The sequence below is a fragment of the Felis catus genome, chromosome D2, assembly GCF_018350175.1.
Source record: "Felis catus isolate Fca126 chromosome D2, F.catus_Fca126_mat1.0, whole genome shotgun sequence".
Classification (NCBI taxonomy): Eukaryota; Metazoa; Chordata; class Mammalia; order Carnivora; family Felidae; genus Felis; species Felis catus.
In genome coordinates, this window is record NC_058378.1 from 21844353 (window position 1) to 21869491 (window position 25139).

The 25139-nt window shown below is 40.7% G+C and overlaps 1 protein-coding gene and 1 pseudogene across 33 annotated transcripts in view; one reads left to right on the forward strand and one right to left on the reverse strand.

Annotated features, from left to right (window-relative positions):
- Window positions 1-19069, forward strand: part of LOC105261028 — a 34297-nt pseudogene extending 15228 nt beyond the window's left edge.
- ANK3 (ankyrin 3) overlaps window positions 12436-25139 on the reverse strand; it is a 682576-nt gene continuing 669872 nt past the window's right edge. For all 33 annotated transcript variants that reach the window (XM_045040024.1, XM_045040003.1, XM_045040008.1 and 30 more), the window contains one exon: window positions 12436-13857. The gene's annotated coding sequence lies outside the window, so the exon portion shown is untranslated. The remainder of the gene's footprint in view (window positions 13858-25139) is intronic.

The window sequence follows — 25139 nt, forward strand, 5'->3', positions numbered from 1 at the left end:
TGGTAACACTTCCTCATTGACATTAGAAAAGCACAGAGAAGAAATATGCCATCTTCTCTGTGGCACTTCTTACCTAAATCCCCCTCACTCACTGGTTTTATTCTTTTTTCTCCTCCTCCTCCTCCTCCTCCTCCTAGTCATTCTGTAGCTATCAATGTCTCCTTTAAGCTCCATTTCAATTCAAACTAGTGGATTAATTGTGCCAGATGCTTCATATATCATATATTCATATCATATGTGAATCCTGGATAATCAGCTTACTTCTATATGAGATTGGCAAATGTGAAAAATACTGAAAATCTCTGTACATGGAATACAAACACACTTCATCAATGATGCTCAGGGAATGCATTTCCATGACAACAGGATGTTTAGGATTTAAGACAAATAAAGGAATATAAATGTACTTAAAACCATTTTTTTCCTACAGTACCAGCAATGAGCATACTTATTTTTTATTTAATAAATAATAAGCATATTTATTTTATTTATTTTGAGACAGAGAGAGAGAGCACAAATGCACATGAGTGAGGGGAGGGGCAGAGAAAGAGGGAGGGAGAGAGAATCCTACAGGCTCTGCACAAGGGGCTCAATCTCATGAACCATGAGATTATGACGTGAGCTGAAATCAAATCAGATGTTCAACCGACTGAGCCACCCACTTCTGATTTAATACCAGCCCACAGAACTCATTTTTGGAAGTCAAGATAATGCACTAATAATGAAATATCTTAAGCATTATGCATTTTCTAAAACAAAAGCAAATTTCTTTTTTTCTCCCTGTGGGAAAGTTTCATTTGTCAAGAATGAAAAGACCTTTCTTTCTTTCTTTCTTTCTTTCTTTCTTTCTTTCTTTCTTTCCTTCTTCTTTCTTTCTTTCTTCTTTCTTTTTAACATTTTAATTTATCCCAAACAGTGTGAAACATACATCTTTAGTACAAAGAGTTTTCAGAACAGTTATAACAGAGCACATTTAAAGACAAAGAATGTTTTTACTTGCAATCCACTTGTTCCCTGTCCCTCACATATCCCTTCCATTTGTTAGTATCCAGCAATGCTGCCTTCTGCCACAGCACAAGGAACCTTTAAAATGATTCATTTGTGGGACACCTGGGTGGTTCAGTTGGTTGAGAATCCAATTTCAGTTTGGGTCATGATTTCGTGGTTTGTGAATTCGAACCTAGCATCGGGCTCTGTGCTGACAGTTTGGAGACTGCTTCTGATTCTGTGTCTCCCTCTCTCCCTGCCCCTCCCCTGCATGTGCTCTGTCTCTCTCTCAAAAATAAATATTAAAAAAATAAAAAAATAAAATGATTCATTTACTATCTGCACAGTGTTCACCCTGACTCTTTCAGGGTCATGATAATTTAATTCCTAGTCAAAATTCTGTCTGTGATTAGAATAATACCATTACTGGACAAGAACTTTTACATACGTTACCTTGAATCCCTGAATATCCTTCTAAGGTAGGGTTAGTATTCCATGTACATATGGAAAGATAATTCACCCAAGATCACAGAGACTCATGATATGAACCCAGTCTGTCACATTGAGAAGCCCATTTCTGTTCTATTTCTCCATATTGCTTTTACTTGCTTGATGTATTATGATTTTATAAATTGAGATACAGTTGACATATAACATACCAGTCAGATGTACCACATGATTTAATATTTGTATATGTTGTGAAATGATCACAGTAAGTCTAGTTAACATCTATCACCACAGGGTCACAAAATTTTTTTTTCTTACAGTGAAAACTTCTAAGATCTACTCTCTTAGCAACTTCCAAATATACAATTCAGTGTTATTAAGTATAGTCTTTATGCTGTACACTACATCCCGAGGAATTATTTATTCTATAACTGGAAGTTTGTACCTTTTGGCCACCTTCACCCATTTTTCCCATCCCCCACCTTTGATAACCACCAGTCTGTTCTCTGTGAGTTTGCTTTTTATTTAGATTTCACATATATGTGAGATCATATGGTATTTGCCTTGGTCTGACTTATTTCACTTAGCATATGCCCACAAGGTCCATCCGCGTTGTTGCAAATAGCAGTGTTCCCCCCTTTTTTTATGGGTGAAAAATATTCCATTTTACATGTATGCCACATCTTCTTTATCCATTCATCCGTTGATGGACACTTAGGTTGCTTCTATATCGTGGCTATTGTAAATAATGCTGCAGTGAACCTGGAAGTGCCGATATCTTTTTGAGTTAGCACTTTCATTTCCTTCAGATAAATACCCAACAGTGGAATTGCTGGATCACATGGTAGTTTTATCTTTAATTTTTTGAAGAACCTCCGGATCCTTTTCCATAGTGGCTGTGACCAATTTACATTCCTACCAGTAGTGTACAAGGGTTCCCTTGTCTACTTTGCCAACACTTGTTACTTCTTGACTTTCTTATAATAGCCATTCTAAGAGGTGTAAGGTGATATCTCATTGGCTTTTATTTGCATTTTCCTGATGATGAGTGATGTTTAGCACCTTTTCACATACCTGTTTGCCCATCTGTATGTCTTCTTTGGAAAAATGTTCAGATTCTCTGCCCATTTTTAAATTGGATTGTTTGTTTTGTTTGTTTGTTTTTTGCTATTGAGTGGTATGAGCTCTTTATATATTTTGGATATTAACCCCTTTATATATTTTGGATATATATTTGGATATTATATAATTTGGATATTATCAAATATATAATTTATAAATATCTTCTCCCATGTGGTAGGTTGCTTTCTCATTTTGTTGATGGTTTCCTTTGCTGTGCAGGAGACTTTTATGGCAACAGGACAAGTTCCCTTTAACCAGTATTTACATTTTATCACTCTGTTGTTTTTAAACACACTTAGCCCAAAAAACAAGGAAAACTTGCAGTACTTGGAAACTTAAAGAAATCACAAGAAAACAAGTCTTTGGAGCCTAGTGTCCCTTCTTATTCCTGTTGGTGACACATAGCACTGAAAATGAGGGCCTAGTCCATTAGCCAAAATAATAGACACTTGTGAAAAGCAAATAAACTTTGCATTATTTCTGATGAATTAGAGGCACCATTCACTATTAATAGCAGAACCATTAAAAACAACCTGTGTTATGAGGTACTTTGTAAAGGACTGATGTCTGAGGCAAGTGGTGCCTTATGACGTCCCTAGGATGAAAGCTGCCATGTTTGAAAGTGGTAAAATAGAAATAGGCCCAAGCAACAAGGAGTTGACAGCAATCCTAAGTCCAATTTCCTGACTCCCCTCCATTTCCAGCTGTGTGGTTGCCAAACTCATCTTTGCTTCTAGGTTACTGCTTTAGAAAGCCTCCCAGCATCCTCATGAGAACCCCCATCACCAGTCCTGCCCATGGCCCCGGCTTTGCTGCTGGGATCACAGGTCTTTGGTGTGGTCTGGTCTCTCCTTTACTCAGTATGCTCCTGCTTTGCCCAGCCTGTACACAGAAGAGGCAGCTCTCCATTCTAATATCCTATTTGATTTTGCAGGGCATTCACTCTCATTTATGATTCGGTAAGTTTTGAATGTTAACATTATTTTGGATGATGAAGAGGTAGATAAATCAAACAATCAAACCTTTTCATTGTAATCTGTCGGTATCACTGTGGTCATAAAAAATGTTCTGGATCCAAGTTTCCCATAACTCAGCCTCTACTCCTCACCCCAGATACACATTTTACTCCTCTGTGAACAAGAAAAAGTACTTCTCTTTTCTCATGGAGCACAGGAAGTGGATTTAGAGAAACAAAAATGAGATTGGAATTGACTATGTAGAGAGGGCATCAGTGACTGACTAGAGGGAGCCAGGCTGCAGGTGGAGACAGAGCCAGATTTCCTGGCAAGAGACTCACTTTTTGGCTCTGAGCTGGGGATGGAAGCCTAACTGTCCAGGGGCTAGGGTGGGAGCAAGGGGGCTGCTGTAGCCTTGGAGGGTGATGGGATGGGGCCGGACTGCAGATCCCAGAGTGGGCGTCCATCCCCTGGTCTCTGGAGCAGCGTGTAGCATCTTAGATATGAGAGGTTGTGTCATGGGCTTCCCACCTACACCACTGCTCACAAACCACAGAGGCCCAAGCAAGGCATTTTCCTCTCTCACCTCTCAGCATAATACACCACCACAAATAATAAAAAGTAGGGAACGTTTATAGAATACTTTCCTCTCCGTCAGATACTTTTTGAAGTGGTTTATGTGGATGATCTCATATGTTGATAAAACTATCACCCCCATTTTCCAGATGAAGAAATATAAAGGTTAAGTAACTTGTGTAACTAGTACAGCATGATGTCAATTATATAAAAGCGTGTATTCACAAGAAACCATTCTCCATGTCCTAAATATCGAAAATTTGGTACTGTTCTTGAGAACCGGTCTCTCTTTTGACTGAGTCGTCACGTATGTTGTCTAGCAGGCTGTGCAGAGAAGGCTTTACAATGAGTACAAGTGCCTGCTGTGATTCATATGGAGTCTGGAGGAGCAGTCAGGGCACTCCGTGCTGAGTCTCTCCTTCCACCCTCGCCTCCTATTCTTTCTCCTTAAGTTCTGACCAAAACAAACTTTGCCCATGCTTCGGGGACGTGTTTATCCTCCTAGCCTCTTTGTTCCTTTTGCCCAGGCCTCCTTTCTTGGCACGTTGAAATTCTCTCATTTCTCAAGTCCCAGCTCTGATGCTGCTCCATCACCATGCAGTCCTTCATTCTGCCGGTGTTTGCTGAGGGCCTAAGATGTGCAAGACTCTCCACCAGGCCTTCTCAGTTCCCTCTGTCCAGGGTAATCCTGAGGTTATGCTTGTCAGGATAACATAATGATACCACTAACACTCATAACAATCATGATCGTAGCCAACACATACATGGCTGTGACTGCTTCGCACACGTTTATGTATTTAACACACAGCACTCCCCACATTGTCATATGTTCTATTGAAGCACGTATTCTGCTTTTCCGAGAAGGTCAAAACTTTTGAGTCCATGGATCTCAGCTCTTGTTCTTTTTTATTTTTGATAAAGAGATCTACCTAGGATATGTAAAGATATCCAGGGCAGTGACTTGGACATGGCGTGGGCTACATAAACAGCATTTGAGTTGAATTTGATAGATCCCTATACACCTATGTATCCATAGCCTACATTCATCTTCTCATGGAGCTTTTCAGCTTCTCTGCAAAAACTCAGAAGTGCTGACAATTCTGGGCCTGCATTCCTGCATTGCAATATTTTGTCAGAACTGACTGCTGTGGTTTTCATTTGGGCATGTGCTCTCAGGTTTTCCACAGGCCCTACCACTTAGAATGCCTTGCATCAGGCCCTGAAGCATCTGATTTTTTAACCTGGTGAAGCCAAAGGAGAATTCAGATTCCAGTTATAGGTTAGGCCCACCAGGATAGGAAGAGTTGCAGCCATTATACAAGGTAGTCACTTGGGCTGTCTGAACAGCTCTTTTCTGTCATTGTTCTACCACCAAGACTTTTGTTTCATCAGGAAGATGGCTCACTTTTCTAGTACCAGTTTAACAGGGGCTGTGCTGTGTCTGGGTGATTCAAAGAGTCATTTGAAGATCTGATGCCGTGACACATCCCAGATGACTTTAATAACCTCCCTATCACATGTTCCCAGCACAGGACGGAAAAACACCATGATGATACCTGACAGTCTGTAACAAAGCTCTCATAACATGCTGCGGAGGGGGAGTGAGTTATAAAACTCTGCTCGGCAAGTCTTCACTGGGGGCGGAAGCACAGCAACCCTCAAAGGCAAGCTGAGGTCCTTCTGATACTTCACAATGAGTCACAGAAGGTGTTGCTGTTTTTCCTTGACACTCACGGATACGTATGTAATGTGTCCTAAGCCATCCTTGTCTGTGCTTCCCTCCATCCCTCATTTAGGCAACAAATATTTGAGCCTGCTGGTGCTAGGCCTCGTGGGGGATGCCTTGGAGATTGTATACAGACAATAAACAGGTATACAGGATAGTAGAAGGATGGTAGAAGGTAGAAGGATGATTGTGGCGGTAATGCTATAAAGAGAATATGAATGGTGGTGTGACAGAATAAGCAGGGAGTCAGAAAGGGTGTGCAGGGAAGGCCTGAGGTGGGGACATTTGGAGGTTGAAATGAGATGCTCCCTGGCAGAGGACAAATGGGATGGGAAGGAGATGAGGAAGAACTTGGCACGTTTTTAAAAAAATGTTTATTATTGAGAGAGAGAGAGAGAGAGAGAGCTCAAGCAGGGGAGGGGCAGAGAGAGACAGAGGGAGACATAGAATCCGAAGCAGGCTCCAAGCTCTGAGCTGTCAGCACAGAGCTCCATGCAGGGCTTGAACTCACAAACCTTGAGATCAAGACCTGAGTCAAAGTCGGATGCTTAACCAACTGAGCCACCCAGGAACTCCAAGAACTTGGCACTTTTGAGGAACAGAAAGAAAGCTAGTTTGCCACAGTCATGCTATGCAGAGCATCGATCTGTGACAGGGAACTTACACTGGAATGTAAATCTGTGCACCATTTCCTTCTCAGAAAAGCCTCACTATATGTTAAAAAAAAAAGTCAACTGAACTAAAGTAAAGCTTAGTAACATGGTTTATATTCTGGACCCAGTTTCTTATCCCATTCGGCAGCCAAAAGAGAATTTTCAGACTAAGAGCAGTCCACAGACTGCCTTTCTCACTGGTCTGGGGTATCCTGAAAGGGTGAGGTGGATGGGGTGGGGTTCTGGAGGTAGGCAGGAGCCACGGTAGGCCCAGATGCACAAAGGAAGATCACTGCTTCACTAATATGCAATAAAATGAAAGTTAAAAAGCCAAATAACTCCTATAGACCCTTAATGAGAGTGTTAGCACTTGAAAGGGTACTTAGAGCACAACCAAGCTGCACTGAGGCGGGAAATTAGGTAGTCCTTCACACTGACTCAGGAATTATTTTTTTTTGCATATGTATACCAACTTTATAGTATATAATTAAAAATCACACATCAAGGGGCGCCTGGGTGGCTCAGTCAGTTAAGCGTCAGACTTTGGCTCAGGTCCTGACCTCAGGGTTCGTGAGTTTGAGCCCTGCATCAGGCTCTCTGCTCTCAGCACAGAGCCTGCTTCTGATTCTCTGTCTCCCCATCTCTTTGCCCCTCCCCCACTGGTTCCCCCCCCTCAAATAAATAAAATTTTAAAAAAATTAAAGAAACCCACACATCAATAAATTTATATAGTGTGATCCAGGTATGTGTTTATTCTACAAATGCCAAGAGCCAGTGGTAGAGGTTGAAGACCAGATATGCTTGGTGACCAAAATGGAATTAATTGCCAACATTTTGAAAACTTGGAAATTGGGCAGACTAGACTTGCAGACTCTTTAGAAGGGGAAGATGCTTACCTAGTACTCCACACCCCTTAATGTCTTCTCCCAGACTTGTATGTTAATCATGGGTTACGGCAAATCTCAGTCACTTACTAGAGGGTTTATTTCTTGCTCACATTGCATGTCCATTGGGACAACTGTGTCTCTTTGCTCCACATCACCTTCACTCCAGCACCAGGCCAGGAAGGATCTTTGGGGAGCATCCCTGGTCTTGAAGCAGGAGGAAAGGAAACATGAAGAAAAATGCACTAGCTCTTGGAGCATCTGCTCATCCTTCACTGGCCAAAGCAAGCTGTATAGTTAAGGTGATAGCAATGGGGATGGAAAGTAATCACCTGCAGGAAGAGTTAGACAATAATTTATGTATAATAACCATCTATCTCAACCCCTTTGCCTAGTTTAGATGACCTGCCTAGTGCCCATAGATATTTGAGAGCATGACCACTTTGGCCAATGGAACTTGAGTATTCAAAGTTTTATTGTAGCCAGAAGCATGACAGTTACTCTAAAGTTTGCCATGCTCCAGCTATCACCACTCCATCCATCCATCCATCCCTCCCTCCAGCCAGCCAGCCATCATCTACCTACCTACGTGGCCTTGAACGGGTTAAGCTTCCACAGGCTTTTCCTTAGACACCCTTTATTTAGTTTTTCCTTTAGGTTCTACTCAGACAAGGCACACTAACCATGATACAGTGTTAGCAAGCCAAGCTGTGAGGAAACTGTATTTCTGCTCTTTACTGTACTAAGCATTAACTTCCAGAGGGTGGTGTGTGCACTGATACTGGGCCCTCATCATGTACTGCAGCATCACTGGAGTCTGGTGAGCCTTCACCAGACAGAACTAGTAAATGATTAGACATGCAATGCTGAGCATTTATTACATACTTTCTGTGTGCCCAGCTCTGCTCTTAGGACTGTGGAAAACAGTCCTTGTTCCTAAAAAAATTTTTTTTAAATGTTTATTTTTGTGAGAGAGAGAGCACGAGCAAGCAGGGGAGGGGCAGAGGGGCAGACTCCGAACAATCTCCAGGCTCTGAGCTGTCAGCACAGAGCTCGATGTGGGGCTCGAACTCACAAACCCGTGAGATCATCATGACCTGAGCCAAAGTCAGATGCTTAAATGACTGAGCCACCCAGGTGCCTCAAACAGTCCATGTTCTTAAAGAGCAAGACATTCAGAGACACCATTAAGGATGGAGACTTGAGTGGTGAATTGTGGGACACCCATTTATTTACCTGAGTGACCATTGTGTGTTGGCATCAGCAGGGGAGGCTTTGTGAACAGGTCCCTGAATTATGAAGAACTTGATGTATGGAAGATGAAGAACATTGCACATGAGTTCAAAGTTTTGACTGGTTTCACCTAAATCCAGAATCTTTGGAAGTGAGATGGGCTTGTAGTCGCTTGTAGAGTTGATCCAATAACTTTGAGATGTTAAGGTTTTCTATTGAGTTGCTATTTTTGTCACCCTTGAGTTGCATTTGGTTATGACTAGCAGGTGTGATATGAAAGTGCCATGGCTACACTCAGTTGTCACAGTTGTTTTTCTCTCTCTTCGTGGTCTTCCCTTGTTCTCCAGTACCACTATCTACAGTGTCCTGCAGTTTTGTTTCCACAAGTAATTATAGGGTTTCTGTTTTTGTCCTGAGGGGGCCTAGATTTAGATTTCACACAAAGGCTGTTTGCATGCTCCTCACTGTGTCTGGCATCTGGAAGAGTACCTGCAAAGTGGTGGGCACTGAATACCTGCTGCTGGATGAGATGGGTGGGGGTGGGTTTGGAGAACCACAGGACTCATCTTTTTTCTCAGTTCCTCACTCCCTTATTTGTCTTCCTATTGGAGCTGAGAGGATGAAAATGAGGTCGATGTTTGGCTTGCCAAATAGAAGGAAGAATTGAAGCAGGAATGCATCAATCTGCCTTCTCCTTCTTCCAGTCATACCAGAGACTGAATTGACAAGAATGAAGTAGACTGGGTTGAGAGGCAGTAGGACCCAGGAAGGGCCATGGTGAACATCTGTAAAACACATGCTTGTCCAGAGGTGGCACGTGCGTTTTTGCTCCAGGTGGTTGTTGTCATAGGGAGCTCAGAAATAGGATTGTTGCTTCTTCAGATTTTAAAGAGAACTCACAGCTCATTTTTTTCTTTAAAATCTCCCGATTAAAAAAAAAAAAATGTTGGCTATCTTTTTTCAGACGTCATGTGATCCAAACAAAATCTCTCTGCAGGCTGGATATGGCCCTTGGGGTATAATTTCTGGACCTTATGGTCCTTTATCAACCCAGCAAACACTGAACAATACTGAGGTAGGAATCTTGAGGTAGCTAGACTTTAAAAGAAAAAATCTATCACGTCTGAAAGAGAGGAGGCTAAGCTGACTTTCAGAGACAAGGGTTCATGATGGGTTCTCCACACTCTTGGCTGACTTTTCAGCAGCCTATTAGTGATAAGGATAAGGAATATAGCCATGGCCATGGGAAGGGTGCCCAGTTCAGCAGTGTGACTGGTGTCCTGTTTGCTCACGAGGCATTGGTATACTCAAATCTAATCATTTAAGACTTTGTGGCTAACAAGAGTCTTGTGCAACTAGAAAGAGGAAGTTAGTCCTTGGTGAATGAAGTCATTAGAACCAAAAACTGTTCTTTCCTTTGATTTCCAACCTGGTTGAATGTGCAAAAAAAATGGTGCACAAGATGGTGCACAGGGTAACATTTCCTATTTGCTGTGCTGTGACCTCTGATGTTTGATTGATGATTCATTCTGGCACTCAACAAATATGAGCACCTACCTATGAGGTGTCAAGCAGTATTCTATGTGCTGTGGATACAGCAGAGGACAAACCACAGTCTCTGCCCTCAGGAAGTGCATAGCATAGCATGAGGACCTGGTGGTGCGGTGCACCTGCTGGGACTCTTTTGAAAAGCCGGTAACACTACTCTTTCCCAGTTCTCAGAGTTAAGCCACTGCTTGAACTAATCACATAAATGAATGACACCATTGCCTCGTCCATTTTTGAAAGAATTCTTGTGAAGTTAGGCTCATATGTCAATGTTAGATTTACTTCTGGACTATTTGGTCATGAATTCATGAAGGAGAAGCAGTGCTGTATGACTAGGGAATTACACACCTTTTGATATGTCAGGGCCTCTGCAACAAACCAAAAAGACTTATCCAGATAGGAAGTTAGCTTTGGGATCCTGGTTTCTTCAGAGACTCAAGGGATGAGTTATTATTCCTGTGATTTATATTTCTGGGCTTACCACATACCCTTGTTGCACAGCCAAATGTGACCTGACACTCATAATAATAAAGGAAACGAACAATTTTTTATTTGTCCTAGAGAGAAACCTCAGTCTTGATGCAATCCCAGGACGGTACTGAAATAAACATGGTGGAGCATCAGGAGGCCAAGGCAGAATTTATTAATAGAGGAAAGAAGGCTGACTGCTTCTGTGTTCAGTAAAGTAGATCCCTCTTAGAAATGAGATAACCCTGCATGGTCTATTGCCATAACTTATATGGCAATATGCTAGTGACATTTTAATTTAACAAACTCAGGAGTTTGCTAAGAATATAAAATGAAAAACATAGCAAATATCAGAAATCTATCAATGGCAGATTTTTTTTTTAACAGCAATGTCAATCAAGGAAAAGCTTAAATACATTTTTATAAGCTAGCAGGCCAAAGACTGTTAGGAATACATAATGTATGCCCTATTCAACCTATGCATACATATATAAATATATGCAAACGCACATTTAAATGCAAATAAAAGCTTTGTTTTCCCATTTTGGATACTTCATTTCTGAGTAAATTTATGAACTTGTTCTTGAACTGTAGTTTAGCCCATCACATATCCCTAAAGTCAAATTTTTTAGCTATCTAAACACAATATACCATTTAATACCCGGGTAAGTATACATGATTGAGTTTCCAATTCAGGATAAACACCTGTCAAGGACTAGGAGTCAGAAATCCGTAACTCTTAGATGGGAAGTTAGAATATCTGAATTCTGATCCCGATTTTCCCAGAGGCTTTTGGAACTTTTTTTTTTTTTAACCTTTCAGGGGTCTGAGTTTGCTCATTATGATTTTGGTGGCGGTGGAGAGGCACTTTTTGTTTGCTTTGGATTTCATACAATGCAGTCTAGCTCCATTATTCATGCAAAGTAAATTCTCCATACATGTGTTCCGCATTGATATTGAATCTTCGTTGGGAACAATGCATCCAATTCAACATTTTTCTTTAAGTAAACTGTACTAAGGTAGGGCTCAAACTCACCACCCTGAGATCAAGAGTCAGGCTCCAGTGGCTGAGCCAGCCAGGTGCCCCATCAGCAATCATCTTTAATGGACAGGAAATAGGTGACCCTGTCAAATGGCTCTAAGCACCCTTTTAATATTTGTAAAGGGACAATTACTACCCAAGGCAGTACCTACCTCATGAAGTGGTTATGAAGACTGAATGCGATGCACTTACAGTCGGGCATATAGAGAGTGCTCCAATTTTAGTGATGATAATTGCGAGTACCACCAGTATAGCCTGGCTCTGGGCTAGAAAATTAAAACATCCGGTCTCTGCCCCTGTTGAATTAATCATGTAGTGTCTGGTTGCAAACCTCAGTGCCTACCTACCAGGCCAATCAGGACCAACAAATGTAAGAGGCGGGGCTGGCTTCTGCACTGTCTGGACACCCCACACCTGGTTGCAGAGGGCAGGCATGACATGGCCCCACAAGTTGCCCTCTGGAAATGAGAACTGTTGTCAAATCTTGCTTTTTACGGGAAGTTAGAAATTTGGGTTCTTATGTAAAATCTCCCAACTTCTAAGCACCGACCACAAACGCCAACTGCAAACAAACAAGAGCACGAGGGACAAAAAGCCCTGGAGGGTTCCTGGAGCTGTCAGTTGACAACTTCTGGACATGCGGTTGCAATAAGCCCCAATTCCCCACTTTTCTGGGGGCAGCACAAACAGGATGAGGGCAAAGATCACTTGTCGGTTAATCTTTAATTCTTGGCTCCTCCACGAAATGCACATTTTGCCAGAGAACACAAGGACACTGTAGAGCACAGGTGGGTGAAGAGTTTAACACAATTTATTTTATGCTTAAATAATCGACTAGGTCATCCAGTGTATGGTTTTTCATACATATGTCATTAGAGCTATGTGTCAATGAATGCTGATTTTATATGAATATAATCAACAAATTAAAGGATTTCACCAAAACCCAAATAAAAATGCCCTTTAAAACACAGCAGCCTTATTAACCTAATATGACACTGCTAGAATGGTTACAAATGATTGGCTTATTCAAAGGTGTCTACATCTTATAGCCAGTACACAATACAGTAATAATTGTACAGCGTGCTGCCATTCTACGAGCTAAGAATTTCTGTTTAGTCCATTTTAAATACCCCTGACCGGGGCCTCTTATGAGCACCATCCACCTCTAAAGCGGCAAGCATTACCCCCTTTTAAGCACTAACAGCACCCACCCTCCCCCTAAAGCAACTACTGTATAGGGTTTTTTTTTTCATTTTTAGTTCATTTCATTGAAAAATTGGCAATAGCAACAAATATTAGATGAAGGGCTTTGTGTTTACAGATAAAATCTTCTGTGTTGCAGTATACTGTAGTGTTTGCAAAATTGGAAAAGATTTAATCAAAATAAGGTGATACACATGCATCAAAATATTAGTATTCTGAAGAAAAAATTTTTTCACAGAACTACAGAATTCCTCATTTTGGGAATTATTTAAATTTGCAGCAGATTTTAAAGATTTGTTTCTGTTTTTTAAAATCAAGCTAGCAGTTTTGCATATACAAACATTATAATTGCTAATATACAAGAATCAGTGAAGATTCCCCCCCCCCACCCAGGACCCCTCCCTCCTCTTCTAGGGTGAAGTCACTTGAGACCCCTAGTATGTTAAATGCATTTGCAATATTCTGTTTGTGTTCTAAGAGGCAGTGCCTTATCAACATTTATTCTATTTTTCTGTTAGAATTTATACAGTGTTATTATTTACAGCAAAACTATAGATGTTTTAAAAAAGAAACAAATAGTGTTTATACCCTGACAGTTTGGGTCCAAGAAAAATAAGGCGAGCTGTTGTGGAGTTAGTAATTTTAGTGTTTCTCTGTGATTTCATCATCCCGTCTTCTGTCCCTTCTGGCGGCAGGAATTTCTTCCTTTTGTAAATGACACCAAATTACTTAGGATAAACTGTTAACAGCATGGCTTCTTGTATATACACTGCATTGCTAATTGCACACGCGCCAATCCTGGGAATGAAAGTGAATTTCCATGCTCTGTAAATTGGCTCATGCTAAATTAAAATGTGGGTAGATTTCTTTTTTTTTTCTTTTTGCATAAAAAAAAAATCATGCCATTAATGTGTGGAAGCAGCAAACACACACACCCTTCTCCATGAATTTTTACTTCCTGCTGACATCTCTTCCATGAATTTCTCAATACTGGCAGTAAAATTACACGATCCTGTGGAAAGACAGACAAGAGGGAGTGAGGTTAGCTTGCTTTCTTCTTCCTTCTTTCCTTCCTTCCTTCTCTTTCTCCCTCCCTTCCTTTCTTCCTTTTTTTTTCTCTTTTCTTTTCTTTTCTTTCTTTTTTTCTTTTCTTGCCTTGCCTTGCCTAAGCCTTCCTTCCCATTCAACAGAAAAGCTTAGAGAACGAGGCCTCTACTTTCTTATGGGGTAGTTTAACATGATTCTTTTTACCAACACAATCTGTTAGGTCAAAGCCCTCAGGTGTAGCTGAAAGCTCTTTGAAGGCAGTGACTTTTTCTAGGTAACCCTGTGATCTCCAAAGCACACTCTTCACTGTATGTGTGGTTTTTGAGATTGTGTTGGAAAAGACCTTCTTCTAGCCCTCTTCTAGGGCTCTATCTCTAACGATCAGGTCACTCAGATACTTGGGAAAGCCATTTACAGCCCTTTGGGCCTAGTCTTATCTATAAAATGAGGCTCACAGAGGTGCTGTGTGGGATTTCCATCAACATCAAAATACCAGGGGTCTGGAGTTCTCATGGGCATAAAGGAGCCCGGGATATTGAGTCAGAATAGAGCATTTCAGGAATGTCCATATGTTTTATAAGTGCTCACTCCCCAAAGTACAACTAATCTTTCAAAAAGGGAGAACAGCATCATTACTTCATTACTCTGGAATTGCTTTTCCATGCACCAATTAAAATGAAAGACTGTCTTCCATCACTGCAAAGAATACTTTCCCTCCTCCTGCCCCACATCAGTCACGACAAAATCGATTCATTATATTTGAGCTTCTTTATGGAGGCTGAGAACATCTTGTCTTACTGAATAATAACTGCATAAAGTCTCAGTGTTTTATAACCAGTCTTAATACAAAGTAAATCAGCTGCTTTTGCTATAAACTCTTTCTTCATAAAACAAAGTTTGCCTACATATAGTTCATCGTCCTCTCTCAGTTGAAGCTACAGACCTGAATACTAGCCCGAGAACAAATCCCAGCCCCTGTGAAAACCTGAGGAAAGCAAGAACAATTGTAGGAATAACTGTGTTCACTCACTGGTAAGCAGCAGACCATTTGTGCAGGCCTAGAAGCACCAGCAGAACTGGGTTTCTGTTGGGGCCCAAGAGTGTCCTCAGTGACCCTGAGTTTGTTTACTTACCCCAGACAAGTTTCTGTCTCTTTAAGAGGGATCACCCAGGATACCTCAGCTTATGTAAACATGTTAGTACAGTACTTCCTCTGTCTGCTCTACTAGTTCTTGCTTCCTTTTTTGTGCTGAAAGTGCTACTGACCAGCATGCCCCAGGTCACTAATGCTTGGAGCCAAGAACATCAAAGTGTCAAGTCCTTCTGGAGTGATTTCAATATCTGCCCCCCTTCCCAGGATTCTGCAAAGGTTGTAGAGAAGGAAGGTGACTTATTTGGGCAGGACATGCCCTAGAAAGTGGGCAAATCCAAGTAGGATCAGGATTTTCTCACCTCTATTACCACTTATACCTAATCTTCTGGGCACCAGGGTTCTTAGATGGCCCTATGATGATGTTACCCCCGTGGTCTCCTTGTGTCTTCCTAGGGAGGCTCCTCAGCAGTCTTCTCTAGTTGAACCCCCTACCCCCCACACTGTACAGCTTAATCGACATATAATTTACATGCCATACAATTTATTGTAAATATACAGTTTGATAGTTTTCAATACATTTATATAGATATGCAATCATCACTACAACCCAGTTGAACTTTTTTTTTGTTTTGCATCCTCTCTTCCAAAAGCCAATCCAATTTCCCAGGTAAATCTTGCCATAAGAAGCAAGGTGTTTCTCCTATCACCCTGTTGCAAGCAAATGTTGTCTTTTATAGAAATATTGGATTTGTTTCTATAATTTTTTAAAATGCTATTAATTATGTCCATTTATATTCAGGTATGGTATGGGTGATAGTTAAAAAGAAATTGGGGAGTGAGTTCCTCTTGTAAATCTCTCTTGTTCTTGGTCATACAATCAGAGTGTGTTGGCCCTAACCACACGGGGTGCAGGAAGGTCATTCATTGGATCAAAGACTTTATACCAAGTACAGTGTTCTACAAAAATCATGAGTGCCTTGGCTGAGAGACTGTATACCTATTATAAAATATTGACATCTTACAAATTGTGATGAGAGCGCCATCTGATGGAAAGGTGTGATGGCAGGGGCCATCAAGATGACATTTCAGAAATAGAATTTGAGTCCTTTTTTCTTTTTGGATTTAAGTAATACATCTGAGACAGAGACCTTTGCATTTAGGAATCTGTCTTTGGGTTTTGCATGCTTTTCAAACCCAAAGGTAGTGGAAACATACATTCCTTTTAATCATTTTACTATATATATATATATTTTAATTTTAAGAAACATTTTTGATATATAGAAAAACAGCTATCTGTATTTTCATGGCAGTTTATATCTTACAGATGAATGTTGTACTTTCCACATCCATTTTCAAGTCAGGTGTATGCTTGAGTTAGAACCACAATTTCCTTTACAGATCCACATACCAGTGGTTTTTAGCCCCTAGGGCCCACCTTAAAAACAAAACAAAACAAAATCACCTGTCTTTAGTTTGGTATATGAAGCTTTCTGCAGTTCAGCCCAATCAGGCTTACTGTCCACTACCCCTCAGCGAGAAGCTTTTTTCATAATCTCCAATGGTTCTCAAACTTGGGTGCACATTAGAACTATCTGGGGAGACTTAAACCCAGTGTCCAGACCTCATCTCATGCCAATTTATTTAGAATTTCTTGGGGTGGAGCTCCAAAATTCAAAAAAACCTCAAATATCAAAAAACTTTTTAAAAACTCTCTAGATTATTTGAATGTTCAACCATGTTTAAGAGGCAACCATATATTCTAGAACACTGCTTCTCAAAGTCTAATATCTTTATGTATCACCTAAAGTATCTTCAAATGTGGATTCCGATTCAGTGGGTCAGGGTAAACTCAGAGATGCTGCATTTCTTTTTCTTTTCTTTTTTTTTTTTTGATCTAAATAAATCCTTTTATTTTTTTTTTTATATATGAAATTTATTGACAAATTGGTTTCCATACAATACCCAGTGCTCATCCCAAAAGGTGCCCTCCTCAATACCCATCACCCACCCTCTCCTCCCTCCCACCCCCCATCAACCCTCAGTTTGTTCTCAGTTTTCAACAGTCTCTTATGCTTTGGCTCTCTCCCACTCTAACCTCTTTTTTTTTTTTCCTTCCCCTCCCCCATGGGTTCCTGTTAAGTTTCTCAGGATCCACATAAGAGTGAAACCATATGGTATCTGTCTTTCTCTGTATGGCTTATTTCACTTGAGATGCTGCATTTCTAACAAGACTCCCAGGTGACACTGATACTTCATGGACCACACTTGGGGGAGCTAGACTGTGTGCTAGTCAGCAACACATTGGTTTCCAACTTCTTTTTCTTTTTTTTTTTTTTTCAACGTTTATTTATTTTTGGTACAGAGAGACAGAGCATGAACGGCGGAGGGGCAGAGAGAGAGGGAGACACAGAATCGGAAACAGGCTCCAGGCTCTGAGCCATCAGCCCAGAGCCCGACGCGGGGCTCGAACTCCCGGACTGCGAGATCGTGACCTGGCTGAAGTCGGACGCTTAACCGACTGCGCCACCCAGGCGGCGCCCCTCTTTTTCTTTTTTTAAAGTAGGCTCCATTCTGGGCATGGAGGGCCTGAACTCACGATCCTGCGAGCAAGACTTGAGATCAAGACTCGAGCTGAAATCAAGTTGGACGCTTAACCAACTGAGCCACCTAGGTGCCCCACCAACTTCCTTTTCCTTGCTCATGATTTTGTATCCACCTATACTTCTCCTCCCCAATCTTCACCAGTATCTAACTCCTCTCCATCCTTCAAGTTTGTTTCAAATGTCATCTCCATGAAAGTATAGACTCCGCTCTCCCTAAGGAGATCGGCCTTGGCAGGTTAACTGTTACTCGTCTTTAAAGACTTAGCTCTGTTACAGCTTTAGGAAAGAAAGCCTTTTCTAGTATGCCTTTCTTATAGCCTACTGAGAACCCAGATTTGTCATACTATTCCCTTCCATCCCTACCCACCTCTCTTCCCTTCCCTTTTTTTTTTTTTCCTCTCTTGAGTTACAGAAGTCATGGGACTAAAAATATTTTTTCCTAAGCATTAATTCTAGTTCTTCATGTAAACATGATAAACTGCAGTGAAATTTAATAATTCCCAGTGCATGGAGATTTGTTAAATACCATCCAGTAAATGGTTTTTTGAGTTTGTTTTTTTCTAATGACTTGTGACTTTAAAAATACTTGAGGTCATAGGGCCAGTTTAAAAAAAAATACTGGGAAGATATTGATTTATATTTTGGTTGTGAAAAAAATATACTAATTAAATAATAAAATTGTACAGCTATTATTATTAAATGTTATGTGCCAGGCACTGTTATAAAGTGGCTTAGCTCATTTAATAACAATAAGGTACTATTATAATCTTGCATTTTACAGATAAGGAAACAGAGCCACAGAGCTAGAAAACAAACCCAAGAGAGTGAACTTGGTACATAGTAGAGCTAGAAATGGAAATCAAACCACCTGACTCTACAATCCTTGCTCTTGACCTCAGAGCCAAGGCTTTTGGTTAATTAGGGATTTTTTTAAAGGGTAAGAAAAGTAAAAACAAACAAAACTAAATAAAAACAGATCTTCTCCAAATATATTCAGGGAAAATATTCCGAAGTGAAGCAATTCAGGCACCTTGGATTTCTGGAAAGCAGAATCAGGAGATCTGGGTTAAAATCCAGATCTGTCATTAACTAGAGCCATTGGGCTTTTGTTATCTATCTCTGTCCATTCCTTAGTAAAGAGGAATGAGAATGCCTCTTTTAGTAATTTCCCATGGAATTTCTCTGCTTTTGATGTTGGTATACTTCAGAATACTTTCAATTATTTCACATCCCTTGTTTCTCAGAGAATTTCAGTGATGCTGCCATTCCAACGTCTTCCACTGTTGCCTCCTGGCACCCGTCGCATCTTCGTCTACAGGCCACTGGTCCTGGCTGCCTTAATGCTACTACTAGCTGAACTTAGTACTTACTATGGGCTTGCCTGCCGCTATCTGAAGCAATTTACTTGTATTAACTCAGCTAATTCCCACAACAACTTTATGAGGTTTGTTATTCTTACCCCAGTAGAGGTGAGGAAATGAAGGCATAGACCCCAGCTAAGTTCATGTAGCTAGTAAACTCCCTGGCAGGTCCATCGACTCCGGCCACTTCATTTCTCACCCAAATACCAAAAATGACCACACTATGATCTCCAGCCCAGGCTTCTCTCTCTGATCATCATCAAATGTCAAGGGCCCTGCACGCTGACTATCTACAAAGCTACTTCATCACCCAGGCTACGTCAATCACTAATTTTGATTTTGTGGTCTTAGGTTCTATGATTTTGTTAATAATTACCCTACATACCTATAACCCTGATGTCTTTAACTCTCTCTCTTCTCTCCCGACACGGAACTAATCTGGTTCCTCAAATCTTTTCTCCGCTTTTCATTCTCTCTGTTCCAGTTCAGGCCCTCCTCTGTGTTGCAGACCTGAGGGCCTTGTGTTCAAACTCTCTTCTTCCTCTACTTCTATCAGAGTTACCTAAATCATATCTGATCATATTATTTTCCTGCCACAAAGCTTCCAGTACCCAACTGTATCCAGGATAAGAGTCAAACTCCTGAGCAAAGCACGTATGATTCTCCACACTGCTGTGTCTCAAATGCTACTCTTTCTTCAAAAACTAGTTCGGGGCGCCTGGGTGGCTTGGTCAGTTAAGCGTCCGACTTCAGCTCAGGTCATGATCTCACGGTCCGTGGGTTCGAGCCCCACGTCGGGCTCTGTGCTGACAGCTCAGAGCCTGGAGCCTGTTTCAGATTTTGTCTCCCTCTCTCTGTGACCCTCCCCTGTTCATGCTCTGTCTCTCTCTGTCTCAAAAATAAATAAACGTTAAAAAAAATTAAAAAAAAAAAAACTAGTTCAAATACGTACTTCCGAGAAACTTTAAAAGACCTCCTCTGTTGGAGGGAATTATATCTTCCAGTGGTTGCCCTGAGCATTTTGTTATATCATTTATTACATTTATGTATTTTGATTTGTGTGACTTATGATCATGTGTGCCTCTTGGACTAGACTGTAAAGTTATAGTGGGCAGGGATTCTCTCAGATAATAATGTCAGACTTAAGATAGTATCTTACAATGTTGTGCTCTCCCTACTGCCTACACGGTGTGTGTCACAAACCTTGCACATAGTAGCTAAGAAGCAAAGGAACTCTAAATGTGCATGGTCACCTGCCTACAAAAGCTTGTTAGCTGATCTACATTATAGGAGAGTTTCTCTCATCCACCACTATGAAAAACCACACAAGTATACTGCAGGGTTGAGGCTGAACATGTAGGTGATCTTAGATGATAGGATATAGAATAGCTTGGAGATGTCTAGGAAGGAAGAAGTCAGAGGCAACCTTTTAACTCTATTCCTCTTCAAAATCTTGTTCCTTGGGAGCTCCTCCCAGGCTTACTTTAATCCTCTCCCTAGGGGTTCACATCTATTCTCTCCCATTCCCTTTCTCTGGTATTCAACATTTTTTACCTCTTTAGTGATAACTGTAACATTTCTAGAAGTGCAGCCCCAACCTTTCTGCAGAGCTCCAGACTTATATATCTAAAACAATACTTGGAAGTCTCAAAAGCAGTTTAAACCCAAATCTAAGCCTGAATGCTTGATGTCGTTTCTAAAAAACCCATTCTACTTCTGTTCCTTTCTCTACTGCCCTGTTCTGTCAGCCAGAAACCTGGGGATCATTCTTGACTCAACCCTTCTCCATCCTCCCCGCCCCTCCAAAGTAATTTACCTGTTGATTTTCCTAAACCTACTGCCCAGGTCCTAGCCCTGCCACTACTATGGCTTAGTTGAACTGCTCAGTAACCTAACCAGTCACCTTCAGTTTACTCTTGTTTCCCCTCCAACCCATTCTCTACATAATCTATGTGCTTTAAAAAAAAAAAAAAAAATTGGGTCAGGTTCTTGGCTAAAATCCTTCAGGGGCTTCAAATTCTTTTAGAATGAAATCTAAAGCCTGTTCTCTGGCCTGTGATGATGCACCCCTCACTTAAGTCATCATGTGCCTGCCTCATCCACCACCAGCTCACCAGGCTCTGGTGTACACTTCTCTTCTTTCATTTCCTCAACTATGCCTTTTCCCGGCCAACGCCTTTGCTCATGTCATATCCTTTGCTTGGAGTCTGCTTCTCCTCTTCCCCATTCTTTTCATGGTTGGCGCCACCTATAAGTTCTTAGTTTAAATGTCACGACTTCTTTTCTTTCTTCTTAAAGATTTTATTTTTAAGTAATCTATACACCCAATGTGGGACTCGAACTCACAACCCTGAGATCAAGAGTCACATGCTCCACAAACAGAGTCAGTCCGGTGCCCCTATGTGTCATGACTTCAGAGTGACCTTCCCAGCCCCCAAAAGTCTAAATGTGTTTCCGCATTATTCTTTTATTGGATATTGGACTTTGAATTTTTAGCCCTGAAGCATCTGTTCCACGCAGGCTGAGAGATTAGGAGGGGCAGGGCCCATGGAAGTTTTCTTCACCATCATACATCTAGCCTTTCCACTTTTAGCCAGGCAGAAGGTCAAATATTTTTTGAAGGAATGAAAAAAATGAACCAACTTTCTGGTTGAGAAAAAGTGTTGCCCTTGGCAAGCATTGTCACTCTTGGCTTCCACATGGCTGTGAGATTCTGAGCATTTCCCCAGAAGAGGTTTGGAATACAGCTGCTCCACAGTCTTTTATGGCTACATCTGGGGACCTTCCTTTGCTACAACCTCACTAATCAGTCCTCTAATGGTACTTATGAAGTAAACACTTAGAGGTTACCCCCTTCAAAATGGATGTCTGCTTTATTTTAAAAAAGAACAAACATCTATGAGTATTTTCACTGTGTAAAATATGAGGACATTTACTATAGGTTGTCTATGTACATCTGTTTGATTCAAAATTTGCTTTTAGGTCTCTAAGCATCATCAACTACTATTTAACTATGAATATAAGTTAAGAACTTAGGTTCTGGATAAGTTCAAATTTATTCTTTTGCTTATCAGCTGTACAGGACTTTGAGTAAATCATTTAACTTTTCTCAACTTTGGTCTTCAGAGTAGTACTTACCTTACAGCATTGTGTTGGGGATTATATTCAGTAATGTACGTAATGATCTTACCTAGTACCTGGCATATAGTAATCATTTGCTAGAACATGACTATTATTATTCAAATTGTAGACATACAGCTAAGTGTAATAGAAAGGGCACTAGGTAGAGTATCAATAATCTTGAGTTTAAGTCCTAGTTCTACCAATCACAAGCTGTGTGACAATAGAAATGTCATTATTGACCTCTTGAGCCTTGGAATATTCATCTTCAAAAGGTAGCAAACAAAATTGGCCTAACCTATCTAGAAGCTTCTTTGAAGGATTAAATAAGACAAAAATGTAAAATCACTTTGTAAACTATAAATCACTATACACTGTGTACAAATCTTTATAGCTATTGAAATCCATTGGCTTTTCCCTTACATTAAAAACAGGATAACTATGACTCAGTACTAAAGAAAAGCAGGTGCAGGGTTCAGATAGCTCAAAATTTAGCTGGTTCTAAAATGGGAAATAAAAATTTTGATGTCACCATCTGAGACTCCGTGAAATTTGGCAGCAGTCTACTTGCTTAGTTGTTTTTGTTATTAAAAAAAAAAAAAGGCAGCCAGTAGGCTATAAAAACTCTCAATATATTTGCAAATTGATTTCTCCAGAGCATGCATTCAGTGTCCTGGAATTCCAGTGGGTATTCTTGGACTCATTTCCCAGGTTCACTTACGGAAGGTAAATACCACGCTGGAGAGTAACGTGAGGCTTACAGTCAAATCACTGTTCTTTCCATCTGACACATTAAGTTTGCTTTCTGCTGGAGTTATTTTCACATTCATATGACTTCTACCTGACTTTCTCTCTCCTTTGAGTGGTGTAGCATGTGAGCCAAGGCCCTGACAACCTCTTTACGGGGTGGGTTATTTGTAATTTTAAGGCCTCTTGTACATTTAGTGACCATGTCGTATCTAAAGGACCTAGCACAGTTGTATTTTTTTGGTGTTATTCATTCACACATACTAGGTGGATGTTGCTCTAGAAAAATGGTTCCGCTGCTATGGGCAACCACTTTGGTTCATTTCCATCCAGTCTGAACAAGCTGGCAAATGTTGAGGTGCATACTGAACTCTCTTCTGGATTCCTTTCGCTTATCACTTACAACGGCTTAAATGGACTAAGTCAAGACTGCAAACTCATGCTTAGTGCTTTATTCATCTCTATGTATCTAGATATGTCTTGCACCAGGAACAGCTGCAAGACGTACATAACAAGTGGGTTCATTCTAGGTATTGACGCACTGATGTCATCCATCATTTTCTCATCTCTCACACTGTGTGGAAAGCAAGTCATGTTGATGTCTCCTGATTCAGTCTGCCTCTTACCATCCTCCTGGCCAAGCCAGCACCTATAATAGTTTCTTACTCGGTTTTCTGCTCATCCATTACTGCCCCCTCTGGTATGTTCTGTGCCTTTGCAGCTAGAGCGAGTGATGCAGAACGTACACATTGGACCATACCCCACCCTTGCCTGAGACTCTTTCTTCACTGCTCTCCTTCTGCTTTTAGTGTGCAGACCAGAATCCCTACAGAGAGGCTCATGAGGCTGGACAACTCCCACCTTTCCTACCTCTGCAGACCCAAGGGTCAAACTCTCTGCCAGCTGCACTGACCTGTTTCCCCAGATTCTCCCTTCCTGTTCCTCCCCATTCTGGCCATTGGAAAGTGCTGCTGCACATGCCTAGAAGGTGACCCCAGACACCATCAAACTTCCCTCTTCACCCAGTCATGTTGTGTTCAGTCTTCAAAACTCAAACATCACTTTTTCAAGGAAGCCCTCCCTGTCACCTCAGACCTCAAGTCTCCAGTCAACATGGTTGAGGGTGTTAACGGTGTTGGCTCTGGTGGCAGGTTTGTACCTGTTTCTGCCAACTCTACGTGATGTTGGGCAATCTGAGCCCTATTTCCTCATCTGTTACATGGGGATGATAGGGCATCTGTCCAAGAGGGTTAGCTGTGAGAATAAAATGAAGAGCAGAGTAGAACACTTGGACGAGTATATATGGTAAATATTAATTTCAGAATGTTCTGTAGTTCTTGGTAGTTTGTTTTCTCAATGCCATTATACTAATGTGATTAGTTATGATTGGTTAACATTAAATACCCAAAACATAAGCTCAGTAAGGGAAAGTACCATGCTTATGTTGTCTACTAAGAGTTTCTCAGTGCCTACGCAGAAAGCGTCACAGAAATGAAGTGAAATAAATCTTGGAGTGAATAAACATATGGTAAGCTTTTTTGAGAGGGAGGGATTAGGAATTTATCTGGGCCTGCAATAATAAACACAGACCCTCATCCCTGCCCTAATTCTAACCCTAATCCTAGATCTTGGGGAAAAAATGATTTGATTATATATATATATATATATATATATATATATTACATAATATGTATATATTATGTTATATATGTATATGTTATGTATACATACACATATACAGGTATATATATATATACATATATATGTATATAATATACATATATGTATATATACATACAATGGAATATTACTCAGCCATAGAAAAGAACAAAATCTTGCCATTTGCCACAACATGGATGGAACTAGAAAGTATTATGCTAAGTGAAAGAAGTCAGTCAGAGAAAGGCAACTACAATATGATTTCACTCATATGTGGAATTTAAAAAACAAAAAAAAATGAGCAAATGGGAAAAAAAAAAGACAGAGAGAGGCAAACCAAGAAACAGACTCTTAACTATAGTGAACAAACTGATGATTACCAGAGGGGAAGCTGGTGGGACGACTGGGGAAATAGGGGATGGGAGATAAGAGGGCACTTGTGATGAGCACTGGGTGTTGTACAGAAGCGTTGAATCCCTATATTGTTCTACTGAAACTAATATTACATAGTATGTTAACTATACCAGAATTAAAATAAAAACTTAGAAAAAGGAATTTATCTCAGCCTTAGTTAAGTCACAAACAAAATTCAGAGCAATGAGACTAGATTTCTCAGTTCCTCATGTCCACACTGCAGTACCAGGATTCCGGTCACTGGGGAAGA